This window comes from Ambystoma mexicanum, chromosome 1q, assembly GCF_040938575.1.
Source record: "Ambystoma mexicanum isolate Mex_15411 chromosome 1q, UKY_AmexF1_1, whole genome shotgun sequence".
In the NCBI taxonomy this organism is placed as follows: domain Eukaryota; kingdom Metazoa; phylum Chordata; class Amphibia; order Caudata; family Ambystomatidae; genus Ambystoma; species Ambystoma mexicanum.
The window spans coordinates 249960792-249974898 of NC_090922.1; the positions used below are offsets into that span (position 1 = coordinate 249960792).

At 50.4% G+C, this 14107-nt stretch overlaps 1 protein-coding gene and 1 pseudogene across 1 annotated transcript in view; one reads left to right on the forward strand and one right to left on the reverse strand.

Annotated features, from left to right (window-relative positions):
* Nucleotides 1-3721: 3721 nt before the first annotated feature.
* Nucleotides 3722-3867, reverse strand: LOC138565204 (5.8S ribosomal RNA; annotated as a pseudogene).
* A 4061-nt stretch (nucleotides 3868-7928) lies between these two features.
* KMT5C (lysine methyltransferase 5C) overlaps nucleotides 7929-14107 on the forward strand; it is a 561873-nt gene continuing 555694 nt past the window's right edge. The window contains exon 1 of the mRNA XM_069638276.1: nucleotides 7929-8027. The gene's annotated coding sequence lies outside the window, so the exon portion shown is untranslated. The remainder of the gene's footprint in view (nucleotides 8028-14107) is intronic.

Consider the following 14107-nt stretch of genomic DNA (forward strand, 5'->3'; position numbering starts at 1 on the left):
CTGAGGGGAAACACTATTGGGAACCAGCTACTAGATGGTTTGATTAGTCTTTCGCCCTTATACCCAGGTCGGACGACCGATTTACACACCAGGACCGCTACGGACCTCCACCAAGCCTAGTTCACCATCTTTATCTCCCTGACAAAGCGGGCGAGACAGGTCGGTGGTGCGCCCACCACGACGGGATCCCACTGCAATCGGCAGGTGCCGGCCCTGACTTTCTTTGCACCACACAGGGTTTCATTCGGCCCTCCGACTTGCGCGCGTGTTAAGACTCCTTGGCCAGTGTTACAAGGCAGGTTGGGTGGTTAACCGACATCACCTCGGACCCCTGGCACCCTTTGTGGGCCTTCCCGCCCAGCAGCACAACATGGTCGGGGTGCACTGAGGGCAGTCCACCACAGTCGTATCGGGAGCCCTATCTCCCGACACCACCCCGGCGACCCCCAAGAGGGCCCAAGACGGTTGCCAGAGGAGGGCACGGCAGCGGTCAATCTCCCTCGGCCCCAGCAAAACTGCTGTCAGGGGGCTGTAATACTCTGCCGGAGCAGAGAGCCACCTGCCCCCTGGGGCCTTCCCAGCCGATCGAGGTGCACCGCTGCAGAGCAAATGCACCCTGCGGGGGCTGGATCTGCCCAGCTCACAGTCCCGCAAGGGCATACACTGTTCCAGGCGACTGACCTACGTGCCGTGTTGAATCCTGTGGCAGGACTGCACAGACCCCACCTGTTTACCCTTCACGCCCTCTTGAACTCTCTCTTCAAAGTTCTTTTCAACTTGCCTTTATGGTACTTGTTAGCCATCCATCTCGCTCCCATATTTAGCCTTAGTTGGAGGTTACTACATGCTTTGGGATGCATTGCCAAGCAACCTGACTCCAAGAAGTCCCAATCCCGGCGTGCCAGAGGCCGCTACCGGCTAACACCGTCCGTGAGGTGAGACTCGATCAGAAGGACTTGAGCCCCCTGAGCGATGTCGGGGAGTCTGTCTTCTGTATGCCACATTTCCCACGGCTGCCGCTGAACAGGGATTCGGCGGTGGGCTCTTCTCTACTCAATGGCCGTTACGGAGGGAATCCTGGTTAGTTTCTTTTCCTCCGCTTAGTAATATGCTTAAATTCACCGGGTCGCCACGTCTGATCTGAAGCAGTAGTCGGGGGATGGGGGGGGGCACAAAGCATGGGCAGCTGGCCTCAGGCCCATACACAGGGTTGCCCCAGCCCTGTGCCTCTGGTGCAGCAGTGTGCGTGCTGTCCGATCGGAGGCCAAAGCCCACATGGTCACAATGCCTGCACTCCATGGCCATCCTGCGCCAGCAGCCACGGGACACCACAGGCAGCCACACACATGGACAGGTGCCCCGTGTTAGGCAGAAACCGGTGCAGTTCCCTTAGGGACCACTGCAAAAGATTTAAGACTACAGGTGTTGGCAGTAAACCCACTTGGTAGCAGTCTGCACCACCCAGATTTACCTGGTAGCTGTGGCTGAGCAGTCAGACTTCCCTCAAGAAGAGTTAGGCAGTATGCAAAGTATACTCAATAGGCACTCAGATACAATAATACAAACACTGACCAGAGCTTTGGTATTAAAGTATATAATTATTTATTTAAAAACACACAGTTGAAACACTCCAGCACTCTTATTGTAAAATATTCTAAACACAGTTACTATTGTAATATATACACCCCCTTTTCCCTATCAGATAAATCACAGTAAAACACCACTTATTTTCATACAGAGGTGAGCGCTTAACTAGATTGCACTCTAATAAGTTTGTGAGAAAGGGGGGAAAAAGACAGAATATGAAGAGGTACACCACTCTACGATTCAGGAACACTGTTAGCAAGGCAGAGAGCAAAAAGTCACTGGTGAGCCAAAGTCCAAAGGCTGGGCCCACTCTTAGAGAGAGCAGAGCACAAATGCGTCCAAGATCACACAGTTACAGTAGGCTTAGAAAGTCTTGCAGAGGGTTTAAAAAGAGTTTAGAGAGGCTTAGAAAAGTTTAGCCAGGGTGTCCCAGGCTAACCCAGGTTCGAAAGCAGGGGGCTAAATCTACCCCATACAGTTGGTAGTAAGGGAAGCCAGGCGGGACACGGTACCTTAAGTGGGAAGGATCCTCCAGCGGTGGCAGTTGTTCCTGGTAGTGGGTGCAAGTTGCGTCGTCGTCCAGGGGAAGAGAAGATCTCGACTTGGAGGAAAGATGAAGGTCGTTGCACTACCAGGGAAGAAACCAGCCGCAGAGTTTTCCGGTTAAAGGTGGTACCTTTGTTTCGCGGTCGTGGTAAAACGTGGTATCCCGGTTGCCGGGGTGCTTGGCACAGGCATGGCGGCCACGAGGTACGTTGTGAAAGCGAAAAGACGGTGGAACTGGTTATCCCCACCAGTCAAAGGAAGAAGACTCTCCGGCGGGAGATCTCCTCTGTCGTTGGGAAAAGTGGTGAGGCAGTCCAGCAGGGCTCCACCAGTGGTGGTGTTGTGGCAGGTCGGCTCAGCTTCTCCCTCGTCGGATTCTTAGGTCCTGTGGCAACTTCTGAAGTTCCAGTCCCCAAAGCCCTGTTTTTATGCATCAAACCACCATTCACTCAGCCTAGCTGTCACTCAAACATGCTAAGGCCAATCAGGATGGAGTGTGACTTGAGTTGCCTAGGCAACTCAGTCCAGGGTGCCTAAATTCCCCTCCACCCCTCCTAAGTACCCCAGACAGAGTGGCACCACTTTGGAGGGTTTCTGTGGAGAAGCCCGCCAAAAAGTGGAACAAAGGGCTCGACTTGGGTTGGAGTCACAGAAGAGAACACAAACGCCATTTTAGAATAGAGTCCTGGCAAAAAATACCAACCGGCGAATTAATATTAATTAAATAAACCGGCGGTATGTTCGAAGCTACCGTAAATAGTTAAATAAAGATAGTAGCCTAAAACTATGGGAAATCCCATAGGAAAATATTTGCGGTTGAATATAAAAAGTAGTATCCACTGCCACCAGCCAAAACTCGATCAGGGGGGATGGAGACGTGCCCCCTCGACTAACAGACCCTGGGGCAATCGAATTGCCCCAGCCAGTACGTCCACAATATGATGGTTTGTACTGGTTCTGTTCAGAATGTAAGACTGGTAAAGTCAATGGTGACCTTACATGCCCTGGGAGACAGTAGTCAGTGCCAGGGTATGGAGTCTATACTGGGGGGTCACCAAGACACCCCTGTGTCACTGCACTGAGGGTGCTGTGTAACACACATCACAAAAACACATGAAGCCCTATGGAGTAAAAGACCCAATAGCCCATTGAACACATCTAGATTCAAAGAAACACACTCAAATCATGCCCAAGAGTGAGGGTAAAAGAGTCTCACTCTTGGCAGGAGAAAGAAATAAACCCCAAAAACAAAAATCCAGCAAAGCTGCTGGGGGACTCACTAGGTTAGGAAATTCAGCCTAAACAGAGAATTCTCCCTAACACCCCAGCGTAGGGTGAAGGTGCGCCAGGCTTTTTTAAGGCCTGCTGCAGCCGCGGGGTGTGCCGGCCACCCGGCCCTCCCAAAACCTGCATGAGACGGGGAAACTGGGAGGCCGGGATGCGCCGGCAATGAGCCAGCACACCAGATCCAGGGAATCTGCGATGGTGCTGATCGGGGTCTGACCGTAGGGGGACAAAGGGAACGGAGTCCCTGCGACAGCCCCAGCCACGCCCCTTGGAGGGAAACCCAAGGCAATTGGTGTACAAGCAACTCTCAGAAAGGCGTAGCCCGGAAGGAACCCGGGCCGCATGGTGTGTTCGAAGTGTTGATCAATGTGTCCTGTAATTCACACTAATTCTCGCAGCTAGCTACGCTCTTCTACGTGCGAGCCGAGTGATCCACTGCCAAGAGTCCCATGCAACTTTTTTTTGTTCCAGGCGTCAGCCTGACCCTGCCGGTGCAGGAGAGGCCTGTGGGAGGCACCGTCGCCTGTGGCGAGACGCCCAGCGCCATGGCGCGTGCCTGGCATGCCGGCCCAGTCTGCCTGGGAAGGCGTGCCTCAAAATCAGTAAGGTTTCCCTCGGCTCCCGGCTGCCCCCACTCTGGGCTTCCCTGCTGCCTGGGGTGCGTCCACCAATGCCCACCCGCTTGCGGGTCAGAGAGAGGAGTGCATGCCCCTAGTCAGCGCAGGCCGCACAGGGCTCCCTTTCTGGTGCGTGGTTGGGGACATCCCCAGAAAGTTAACCCAACCCTGCCAGGCGTCCCCATCCATCTGCTGGGTAGCGGACCCCCTCCTACAGTGGAAGGGAATCCCCGCTTCCCAGCACCTGGTTGCCCACGCACCCCGGACTGCTCTGCGAGAGGTGCCCCGGGCTGTGGGTGTGCACGTCTGGAATGCAACCAAGGTCGGGCCCGCGGCTCTCCCTCCAGCTGCTCCGCTGTTAATGATCCTTCATGCCCCCACACACAAGCAGATACCCCAGCCCTACATGTCACAATTCACACTCAAATGCCCCATTTCTCCTTCCAAACATGTTAGGAGATTCAAATGCCACCTCCCTCCCAACTCACATGCCACCATCCCTCCCTCCGAACCCACACAAAGACACCAACATCCGTCCCTCCATACCTACACCAAGAAGCTGCACCTTGCAGAGCCACACCCACATGCTTCACCTCCAGACTCACAATCAGATGGCGCCGTCCGCCCTCTCTCTATACCCACACCTAATTACCCCACCCATAAACCAGCATCCTTCTCACTAGACATACATACACCATCCCTGCATTCACACCCAGATGCCCCCTTCCTTCCCAAGAGTGCCCCAGCCCTCACTCAGACCCACATGCTCTATCATTCCCTGACATGCCCCCATCATATGCCATGTCCCTCAATTCAAGATCAACAATGCCCTCCTCTGACCCAGACTCCACCAAGATGCCCAATCTCTTCCTCAAGACCCATACCATGATGCCCCACCCTCCCTCCACACAGCAAGATGCCCCTATCCCTCCCTCCAGACCCACAACAATGTGTCCTATGCCTCCCTCCACACCCACGTGCCCCAACCCTCCCTCTCAGACCCACACCAATATGCCCCATCTCTCCCTCCAGAGCCACACCGATGCCTCGTCCCACCCTCCAAATGCACACAGATGTCCCTGTCCCACCCACACCAGGAATGCCCTAATCCACCCTCCAGACCAACAGATGCCCCATACCTGTCCCAGACCAACACCAATGTGCCACCATCCATTGCAGACCCCACTAAGATCCCACCATCCACACAGCAAGATGCCCCATCCCGCCCTCCAGACCCACACCTAGATGAATCATCCCTCCACAGACGCAGACCAGTGCCCCCCATTTCTCCCACCAACACCACAACAATGCCCTCCTCCGACCCAGTCTCCACCAAGATGCCCAATCCCTTCCTCAAGACCCATACCATGATGCCCCATCCCCCCTCCACACAGCAAGATGCCCCTATCCCTCCCGACCAATGAGCACCCATCCCTCCCTCCAGACCCACAACAATGTGTCCTATGCCTCCCTCCACACCCACGTGCCCCAACCCTCCCTCAGACCCACACCAATATGCCCCATCTCTCCCTTCAGAGCCACACCGATGCCTCATCCCACCCTCCAAATGCAGATGTCCCAGTCCCACCCACACCAGGATGCCCTAATCCACCCTCCAGACCAACAGATGCCCAATACCTGTCCCGACAGACACCGATGTGCCACCATCCATTGCAGACCCCACTAAGATCCCACCATCCACACAGCAAGATGCCCCATCCCGCCCTCCAGACCCACACATAGATGAACCATCCCTCCACAGACACAGACCAGTGGCCCCCATTCCTCCCACCAACCCCACACCAATGTGCCCCATCCCCTCCCTCCAGACCCACACCAATGCGCCCCAAACCTCCGTCCCGAGACCCGAACCATTGTGTTCCCAACCCTCCCTCCAGACCCACACCACTGTGCCCCAACCCTCCCTCCAGACCCACACCACTGTGCCCCAACCCTCCCTCCAGACCCACACCACTGTGTCACCATCCCTCCCTCCAGACCCACACCACTGTGCCCCAACCCCCCTCCAGATCCACACCACTGTACCCTGACCATCCCTGCAGACCCACACCACTGTACCCCAACCCTCCCTCCAGACCCACACCACTGTGTCCCCATCCCTCCCTCCAGGACCACACCACTCTGCCCCAACCGTGCCTCCAGATCCACACCACTGTACCCCAACCCTCGCTCTAGATCCACACCACTGTACCCCAACCCTCCCTCCAGACCCACACCACTGTGTCCCTATCCCTCTCTCCAGACCCACACCACTATGTCCCTATCCCTCCCTCCAGACCCACACCACCGTGCCCCAACCCTCCCTCCATGCCCGCACCACTGTACCCTGACCATCCCTGCAGACCCACACCACTGTACCCCAACCCTCCCTCCAGACCCACACCACTGTGTCCCCATCCCTCCCTCCAGGACCACACCACTCTGCCCCAACCGTGCCTCCAGATCCACACCACTGTACCCCAACCCTCGCTCTAGATCCACACCACTGTACCCCAACCCTCCCTCCAGACCCACACCACTGTGTCCCTATCCCTCTCTCCAGACCCACACCACTATGTCCCTATCCCTCCCTCCAGACCCACACCACCGTGCCCCAACCCTCCCTCCATGCCCGCACCACTGTACCCCAACCCTCCCTCCAGAACCAGTGTCCCTATCCTTCCAGATCCACACCACTGTGCCCCAAGCCTCCCTTCAGAGCCAGAACGAGATGCCTCATCCCACCCTCCAGATGCCCCAATCCACCCTCCAGACCAACACCAATGTGCTACCATCCATTGCCAACCCCACCATCTACACAGCAAGATGCCCCCATCCCGCCCTCCAGACCCACACCTAGATGAACCATCCATCCCTCAGACACAGACCAATGTCCCTCATTTCACCCAAACCCACACCAACGTGCCCCCATCCCCTCCCAATCCACACTTCTGTAACCCAACCCTGTCTCCCGACCTGCACCAATGTGCCCTAAACCTCGAGACCCGCGAACACTGTACCCCAACCCTCCCTACAGAGCCACACCACTGTATGCTTATGCCTCCAGACCCAAAACAGTGCCCCAACCCTCCCTCCAGACCCACACCACTGTACCCCAACCCCCCCCCCCCCCCCAACACCACTGTGTCCCTATCCCTCCCTCCAGACCCACACCAATGTTTCCCTATCCCTCCCTCCAGAACTAAGCTGAATATGATTTTTAAAGTAAATGTAATTTTCCGCTGCCCGTCTCAACCAGGAGTCTTGCATGGAAGTTCACGGTTTCTCGAAGAAAATGCAAATTGTATTCTCAGCCAGCCAAGAGCACGGATTGCTGCCGCTCTTGCAGCAAGTGCTTCCCGGATCCCGCTGAGAAAAGTGACGAGGGACAAGTCAAGACGAATAGGACGCCCCAGTGTCTTGCAGAAACGTTCCGTTATCCCCAAGAAAACGTACCCTTGCACCGGCAGCCACGACTTTCCCGCTCAGCGCTCACTAAAATTTCTCCGGAAAAATCACAATCATCAGGGTCTTGCAGAAATGTTCCCTATATGAGACAATGCCCACTTGTACCGGCAGCCACAGCCTTCAGTTTCCCGAATCCCGCTCAGCGGTTACTAAAATTGCTGCGGAACGGACCGCTTCACTGCTCTGGAAAAATCCCAATGGTGACGTAGGAAGTCACGTGTATAAGAGTGGGTGGGCCGTTGCTATGGCCCGTTTCGGATGGGAACTAGTTGCTAGCACGTTTGAAACCCAAAGAGTGCAGAGCAGCCCACGTGATTAAGTGGAGGTAGAGCTTTGCTATGGTCCGTAAAACCCACGTGATGAAGTGGAGGCAGAACGTTGCTATGGTGCGTGAAACCCACGTGATGCAGAGCAGCCCACGTGATGAAGTGTTGGCGGAGCGTTGGTATGGTCCGTTTCTCGGATGGGAATACGACACTATTCTTTATGAAAGGCTCCCTTCCCGATTCCCGGCAGCACCAGGTGAGTGTATGTAATCTAGCCCTTGTGGTGAATTTTGTTTGTATTTCATTTAGCATCCATTAACTTAGACGTTCTCATTCCTTTGTTATATTTTTAAGAGCCCGTTTGCAAACCCCTGGAAATGCACGTTGTAGCTGTAATTCCTTGTATTGTACTTATCACATGTTGACATTAAACATCGTAAATACTTGACTTTCTAAGCATCTGGTTTTGAAATTACACAGGGCAGCCTGTTGTTATGGGTACCGTAGACACAGTAGCTGCTCCGAAGCTCATTTGCAGTACGGTTCAAGCTCTGGAGTGCTTGCAGAAGCAGTAACTGCTGTGCAGCTACTACTGCTTTAGTAGTAAGTGTCTACACATATAATAATCTGTCCCGTTTCTTGACCCCATCCCTGGATGTGGGCCGTAGGATGGCCAACTTTACAGAATGGTTTCGCAGGACGCTTTAGGCGTGGTAGTGCACCAGAAGCAGCCTGGTGTAATTTGTGCTCCCTGGTCCCCATCCACTTTTTTTTGGTAACATTAGTGGTAAATGACATTTAAACACATACCCAGCACACACAAAAAACAGTACGACATTGTACATGCAGGACACTCATCTGTTAGCTCTGTCCAGGCCCTGTGGGACAAAATATATGCAAACATCCAAATTTACATATGCGTTGACAGCATAAGTGACTTCACAGAAAGAGCACTGCAAAAAGCATTACCAGTCTTTGCTACTTTGAGACACCAAGGGAAGAAACATTACAATAATTTGCCATGAGGTAATTGAGTGTCAAATAACTTTGTGGTATGAAATGCACAAATGGCACTATGGCTATTAAAACCATGAGTGAGGATTTATTTTTTATAACCGCTCATAACATAATGGTATAATAATAGAAGGTATGAACTGATGACTTCAGATAAGACACTGTGAGATTAAATTTGTATTTATTTTAATTTATATAGTGCTTTAATCCAAGGCGCTTTACATGAGGAACAAGAAAATACAACAAGCAATACATGACATTAAATCTAAACCAGAAAACAGTACAAGGAACAATTTTACATTATTTATGAGGTTAATTGCAAATGGAGAGGAACCAGGGTGAGAAAGGGGTGGGGGATAGGAGGTGATGGTGAAGGTGGCTTCAATGGAGAAAAGGAATAAAAAGAAGCTAATGGGGTGAGTGGAAGAGATAGGATTTTAGGGAAGTGTGAAATGAAGGGTAGGAGGTAATGGAGAGGAAGGCGGTTCCAATGGAAAGGAGCGAGAAGTTGGAAGGGGCACAGGGTGAACGAGGAGAAGAGAGAAGGAAGTGATCTGCCGAGCGGAGAGAACGAGAAGGAGTATAGAAATTAGGAAGGGAGGGTACGGAGAGGCAAGACAATAAGGGCTTTGAAAACTAGGCAGAGGAGCTGGGAGTGAAATGGGAGTCATCCTAAAGAGTTAAGAGAAGAGGAGATGGAGTCGTGAGGTGAGAGAAGGCAGAGGAAGTTTATGACAGAGTGGTAGAGTAGCGAGCAGAAAGGAGAGAGTTGAGAACAGAGGTTAGAGCAGTTTCCGTGGCGTGGAGAGGGCGGAATCCAGATTGGGTGGAGGGGAGGAGAGAATGGTTGGAGATGAAGATAGAGAGTTGAGAATAGACAATGCGTTCCAGAAGTTTAGAAAGGAAGGGGAGAAGAGAGATGGGCAAGAAGGGGATTAGCAGAAGGTTTTTTGAGAATGGGGATGATAGTGGCAAGCTTAAAAGGAGTGGGGAAGGTGGAAGTGGAACAACAGATGTTGAAAAAGGAGGTGCGATAGGGTGTTAAGAGGGGGTAGATTTTAGGGATGAGGGAGGTAGGAATGGGGTCAGTGGGATGGGTTTTAGAAAGGAGGAGGGTAACTTCAGACTGAGTGATAGGGGTAAAAGAGGACATGGACAAGGGAGGGGGAGGAGGGGAGTATGAAGGGGAGGAGAGTATGGGGGGAGTATGAAGGGGAGGAGAGGATGATTTGCCCCAGGTCACACACTTTGGTTAGGGAGTTAAATAAGACACTGAGATTAAATGATTTGCCCAGGATCACACACTTTGGCTAGGGAGTGAAAATGGGATGTGGGCAATTTAAGCAGTTGACCACATATCTTTTAAGGTTTACTTGATACACATATTAAGACTTTGTTTATAGAAATGACGTGGAAAAAACACATAGAACATAAAAAAACAAGCATCTCACAATAAACTAACTGTACACTATATAACTTGACATAAAAATATGTTGAGCAAAATGAGTTTGACTTTAGCTTTATTTTTCCCATCCCACATGAAAGGTCACAGTAGCACCAGGCAAACTAATGTGAGACACAGCATTCTCACTTGAATTTCAAAATCATAGACTTTATTTCAAACGCAGCATGCTGCGTTATGAACCAACCTAATTCTAATCACTCCGAATTCACATTTCTTAAGGGACAGATTGATGTCTAATTGCTGCTATTGTAATGCTCTGTTGATTCAGAGCAACATGCTAAGATGCTGCTCTTCTTCAAAGAGCTTCAACTATCACACAAAGTGTGAGCTCAGGGCAGAAAAGGTTTTGATCAGCCCGGGTGTCGAGGCAAAGTTGGGACTTTTGGCATCCCGCAGAGGGTGCCTGCAAATCGCAGGACAAGACCCATCAATGCGGGTAAGTCCTGCAAAATACGGGATGGTTGGCCACCCTAGTGGGGCGCGATTGCTGTGGGAAGAGTAGACTCAGCACTGTAGAGACAGCTGCTGACTGGCAGTCATATAGTACTTGCGTAATGTTACGGAAGTCAGAGGCTCTTTGAACTTTTGCGCCACTTGGGGTGAGGGCATGAAAGGGTGCCTTTCCTGGTGGCCACCCGCCTTTTGTAATCAAGCAGGAACAACACACCACGGATGAAAAAAGACGACTGCCTTTGAGCTTTCTCGACTTCCCGCCCGACACTCCAATTGCTTTCTACCCGGACCTGTGCACAAAGAAAGAAGACTGCATTTCCTCCCGACTCGCTTGTGTGCAGAACTACTCAGAAACAAGATCGATACAGCCCGATGCTTCTGTTGACGTTTTAGAAAATGTTCCTTTAAAGTCTGTACATAGCATTCGGCTGGTGCTCAAACAGTAGTTTGCATAGTTCAGAGTGCATTCTGGACAAGAACGGGTAAATGGGAATATTTTGTTTTACACTTTCCTAGCTCAGATTTCTTTCCAACGTGTAGGCGCCTGCCTCGGTTGGATCGTGTGTGTGTGTATTGGAATCGCTTTGCTGTGTTCCTGCTTCCCCTTTTATAATATGTCCCGCTCCTAAAAGGGTAAATGGCAGAACGTAGCTTCACTCTGTTCTGTCCCAAAAAAAGTCTAAACAGCAGAAACATTTCTCAGAGTTGAAAGCGTATTTTGAAAGTTGAGGCTGTTCTGGGCACTTCCAGCCGCAACCTTTCTTCTTTGTTGGTTTTAATTGTACAGGTTTGAAACCAGAGGTCGAAGTGGTCGGGAGCGGTGCTCCCATACATTTTTATTTTTGTTACTCTTCCTATACTTTTATTTGAAAAATAAACCATTCTGGAATGATTTAGTTTTAAAATAAGTGTAGGAAGAAGTTGAAGCTTGCACTTCATTGCACTGCAATGCACATTCTCATAAATAGCAGGTGTTTGTTTAGGGATTTGGATTGTGTGTGGGAGGTGATGCAGGGATGGGTTTTGTGGGGAGCGAGGCAGACAAGCAGGGAACATAGTTCCACTACTTCTTTTCGTACACTTCGGGTACTGTTTTCTGCAGTTCGGATAACTTCATTTGTTTAGAGTAAGGATTCGGGGCAGGAACATATTTTTCATGGTTACATTGAGGTTTTATCGCCATGCAAATAGTTTTTTGTCCTGGCGGAAGTCCTTTCTCTTACTGAGTTGGCTGCAGTGGTGCAGCTAGGATTTCTTGACAGGATGGACGTGCGCTGTGGTACACGTGGGGCTATGGTAAAGTTCCCCATAAACCAAAGGGGAATATATTTGAGCCAATTTGTTTGCTTTTGCTCGGTCCTGCGGACAAGATCTGAGTTTGAGCTTTGATGGTATATCTTTATTTCATTGTTTAGAACAGCAAAATGGCACTCCTTTCATCAGCAAGGCAAGGATGATGAGCATAAAGGTTCTGGCCAGAATTTGAAAACGCAGGCAAAGCAAAGATCTGTGGAAGTTTACATGCATGTGTAACTGGCCCTATGGGGTGAGCCCCTTGCATAGAAAGAGTAAATGTTTTCTGCTGCACAACAGTAATCTGCATACAAAATAACTCTGAAGTGTGAATATTTGACCAATAATGATGCAGGGAGACCAATGCCCACTTTTCGTCACACGCGTTTTTTTCACACTCTTGTTTCTTTAAAATAGGCAGAAAGAAGCACTCTCTAATCCACTTTTACAGAGAGCTGCCATTTTTATGCGTTTCATTTTGCATTCATGTAACTGTTATAGAAACAGTCCTAAAAGTACCAGAATGCAATCTGACATGAGGTTTATTATTTCAGTCCAGAAATTGGACTACTTAAGATCATTTTCCTGTGAGTTGAATTGCAGACTGAAAGAGATTAAAGTGGGACAGAAAACGAGATAGTCAAGGAAAAGTTGAGGAAAGCTATGTTAAGAAAGGGGGAACAAAAGAGAGGAAAATATAGGCCCTGTAGTAAGTAAAATGGGGCAGAGATTGCACATGAAGGGGCGGCAATGGGCAGTTAAAGGGCAAGCGTGAGATGGACGAGAGCTGAGGGTAGGGGTAGATGTGACTCGCAGGAGGAGGAGGAGTTGTTGAAATGTAACTGGGCGAGAGCACTGCGACCAGGACTGGGTAGAGACTGCTGTATCACGCTTGTTGTGAAATGCACACAGGAATGTGCAAATTAGCTAAGCTCCAGGGCTGCAGGAGGGAATCCAGCCTTCTGTGCTCACATCAGCTAAATGCCTCCTTTTGATGTTTCGGCAGAAGAGTTGTTTGCTGACTAGTGCTTTCCTTTGGCACAGAGCACCCTCCTGGTACTGAAAAGTGAACGCTCATAGATGTGCCAGTAGTCAGGTTGTAGTGACCTGCAGCCTATGTGGGAAGTTGTTCCTAGGTGAAGTGAGGGATGCTCTTACCCTCGGGCCACACCCTGCTTTTTATTTACCTTAGTACCCCTTGCTACACTCTGGCCTAGTAACGAAGCTCGCCAGCGCTCCCGTGGTGTTCTGGTTCCTCACCTCTGTTTTGTTCCATTAAGTTTTTGCTTTCTTAATGGTTAAAACAAAGATCATTCAATTGAGTAATATTGTATTAGATCGATTGAGCTTCTGGTCAGATGCTGACTGCCTATTTGATCTGGAGGCTGGCATCTGTACTGTAGATAGGTAGGATATTTCCACTGTATGGCTATGTGGAATGAGTCAGAGGCTGTGATCGAGACCTTCTGCCCTTTCCTTCCGCACACATAGAACTATCTGAAAACATAAAAAGTGCCAAGTACTGTCCTTATTTTTCAGGAGGGAAGAGAAGACTTCAAAAGAAATAGATAAGCGCCATCCCCAAGGCCAGGCAACAGGCATTCCTGAGGGAATGGTACTGCCTGTGGTCATACCACAAGCTTCAAGAGCTGAGAACTCAAAAACCCAAGCACTAGAGGGCAATGATGACCGACATAAAGAAGGTACTAAAACATGTTACTTTGAAGACCTTTCTTTATGGCTTAAATCAATGCCTGGACATGTGTGTGATCAAATTGTAATGTGAGGGCCACAGGCTATGCCACCTCCTAGTTATTCACACCCAAAGGATGACAAAAATAGGCACTTTTCTTCTTCATATGGGCTCAAGGTATTACCTAATAAAGTCTCCAGGCCATGGCTGCAATATTCTATTTTGATAGTCTACTGTTTTTGCTGTAGGCTTTTTGACTCTATGCCAAAATCAACACTTGGTAGTGAAGGCATTTATAACTGTAAGTATATTGGTAACTATTTGAACATGCACGAAGGGTCTCCTAAACATGCCAAATCCAGTGGCAAGTGGATGGATATTGAAAGGTGCCTCATGGGACATGTTGGTATTGATTCTC